The sequence below is a fragment of the Sturnira hondurensis genome, unplaced genomic scaffold, assembly GCF_014824575.4.
Source record: "Sturnira hondurensis isolate 20B ecotype Veracruz unplaced genomic scaffold, ASM1482457v3 Scaffold0005279, whole genome shotgun sequence".
Taxonomy (NCBI): Eukaryota; Metazoa; Chordata; class Mammalia; order Chiroptera; family Phyllostomidae; genus Sturnira; species Sturnira hondurensis.
In genome coordinates, this window is record NW_028077910.1 from 3,662,079 (window position 1) to 3,665,272 (window position 3,194).

Here is a 3,194-nt window from a genome sequence, read left to right on the forward strand (position 1 = left end):
CTTGCTTAGGCCATTTTTTCAATGTTCGAATTCATTGTCAACATTTAAAGCAAAGGCACTTCACATAAAATTTGAACTGTACGTTTCTTCTAAAATAGCAAAAGTCTGGCAAGCCTGTACCCAGAGTTGCTCAAGGCAACAGTTATGCCCGAAATGCTGTTGCTCCTTCAGATGGGGCAGGTGGTTCCAGTTAACCACATCACTCCCAGTCTCTTGTGTGTTGTTTCACCTGTTCACTTTCACACCTGCAGGCAACTGATTCTGTAAACTCAGCTACGCTCAAAACAGTGTTAATAGTGAGTCCGAGCCTCAGTTTTGATAACTACTAGCAATGAAACCTTGAGTGAGTAACATATCCTCAGGGAGTCTCACGTCCCTCACAAATGGAACTGTGAAGTTAATCCTCTGTGGCACCACAGTGAAGGCAGTGGGAACATGCATGGAAAGCCTTGGTGAACTGTAAAGGCCATATGTACCTAATGGTATTGAATGGTAGTGAAGTATTATGGTATTGAAGTGCTAATAAGTAAAAAAAGGGGATCATATTTAAAGTATAATACATTCCTACACAAAGTTAAAGCACTTAAGTAAAAAGCTAGTGAGAGAAACTACAAATGTAAAGTGATTTAGAGTTACAATTGAAAACTGGAAAGAAAGGAGAAAATATGTCATCAGAATGGAAGGTTTTTTGTCTAGTCCATTTGAACTAAAGATAATTTAATCAAATATAATGTTATTTAAGAAGAAATGCCAATTATTAAAAGATATAATAGGCAGTATATATAAATATTTTAATTAATTATCCTCAGCTTATCTATAAAATAAATTTTTGCTTTTGACATAAAATAGCAACATAACTTTTGAACACAATGTTAAGGTATCAAAAGCAACTATGTTTAAAGTAATTACATAATAAAGAATTATAGAATTAAAATCTAAATATGTTACTTAAAATTTTATGCTCTAGTCTTAATTTTAAAATGAATTTTGTACCGTATTGCTATTGTTTTTTATTCAAATTCTCTCTTGCATGTGTGTGTGCATTCAATTTTAAAAATTGTACCCCTTTACTTCTGAATACATTTTCTTTTCTTTTTCTTTTTTTTTAAATATGAAGCACTTCATGAATTTGCATTGTCATCCTTGTATAGGGACCATGCTAATCTTCTATGTATCTTTCCAATTTTAGTATGTGCTGCTGAAGCAAGCACTTCTGAATGTATTTTCAAAAAAAAGGATTCCTATTACGACATATAAGTGAAAATTCCAGTCTTGTGCTTTCCTTATTCATAGTGTGACATATGCTATTCACTGACTTTGTGTTTCCTGTCTAATACAATGGCGTTGGTAGGCCAGTTTCGAATCTATAGTATCCGGTGTTTACATATGTTTGATATAGCAGAAGTGTTTTCATCCATGTTTTCAAAAAATATTATGCTGTCATGTATTGATATATTTCTAAGCGAAAAGGAAAAGATTTCCTTTTGGCCAAATTTTTTATTACTGAATACATCAATTTCACTGGGTTCCTCATTTGCTTAATGGACTTCATTAACTAGATAAAAATATTGCTAGAGTGAACCCTTCAGTTTCTTTAACAAATCTCTTGCACTTTTTTCCTCTGGATTCTTATTCAGTTTTGGTATATGATCATACCTTCAGGAATATGTGATTTTTATATGTAAAAAGGTACTTTTCACACTCTCCATAGTTTCCAATGATATATTCCTATTTGATGCACCTTTAAAAACTACTGAATATTAGAATACAAGCAGCTCATTGTTATTGTTTCTTTGTTGGCCATAACCATTACCATGTTATTGAGCATTTTTCTTGAGCAGAGACTTTTCATACTAAGTCACCAAATTTGTGCCAACACCCCATGAGATAAATAGTGTCCCACAAGTATACAAATGAGGAAAACACAGCTCCATGAAGGTTCAGTGAGTTGATCACTGCCTCATGGTGTGTAAGAGACATCACCACAACCAGTCTCAGGCCCCAAAGCCCCAGATTCATCCCAATGAATGCTTCCAAACAAAGCCCCAGATGCTTTCAAGCTCTTTTCACTCTCCTCGGGGGTGAAAAATTCCCTAAAATTGATCACAGACAGAGAGAAACCCTTATATAAATAGCACATGCTGGAAAAATATCTCTGAAGATCTATGAGCCCATTTTGAAGGTAGTATAAATTATGAGTTGAGATAAAATCCATAAAGATGACAAGATTCAGTGATTGATATGCACTTCATATCATTATATACAAGCAAGATATACTACCGCCTAACACATAAATTTGTTTCATTTACTTAACCCCAAACAGGAAGAAGTAAATTCAGAAATAGGAAGGATTAACTTTATTCTAAAGAGAAACATTTTATACCTTACTTAACTTTTCCCACCCAGTACATGCTTATAGTGGTATCAATTTGAATCTCATTTTTAATTAAATCTAAAAATCACATTTACTTTACTATATTTGATCTGAGATGTATTTTGTATATTATCTTTATGCTGATTAAGAAAGAAGAACACTTCACTAAAGGACCTAACATTTGAGTCAGTCATATACATCAGTGTTTCAGAACTACACAAGGGTTGAACAGAAGTGTAAACTAGCAACATGTTTCAGTAATACACATTATGTTAGAGTGAAAATCCGAATCCAAACCCCACTGCCTGACATGTGCAGTTGGTCCTACAGTCTCAGCTCTTTTGAGTCCTGTATGTTCCAGTTGAATCCAAAATTGGCAACCAAGTGAAAATATAGATTTTAGAAATACACATCTCTATGATTAGGTTTATTTATATTTATTTATTTATCAGTTTCATTGATTCATTTATTTTTGATACTCTATTGGCCACTAAAACAATGATTTGTGATTCTGGTTTCCTCAAGTTAATTGCTATCCATGCAATTAGGCTGCCAAAATTAAGTAGTTCTGAGACTAAATATTAAATTCATATTTGAGTCCCCTGATAGCCAACAGAAAAAAAGACAATAATACATACTCTTATGCATCTGTGAATATCTCTTCAGCTTTAGTCATAATTGAAAACATTTTTTAGATTTCTATAACTGTTTAGCTATTACAACATTTTTCAGGGTTATTGATGATTCCATCAAAACATACAAAAATGCATACACACATACGTACTGACACATAGGTAAATGATAAGAAGTTAGTAGGAGA

General features: G+C 33.0%; 1 non-coding gene across 1 annotated transcript; it reads right to left on the bottom strand.

Moving 5' to 3' along the window:
- Positions 1-1,105: 1,105 nt before the first annotated feature.
- On the bottom strand, positions 1,106-1,209 carry LOC118987531 (U6 spliceosomal RNA). The gene has a single exon (XR_005066586.1). It is a non-coding gene; the product is annotated as a U6 spliceosomal RNA (small nuclear RNA).
- Positions 1,210-3,194: the final 1,985 nt, after the last annotated feature.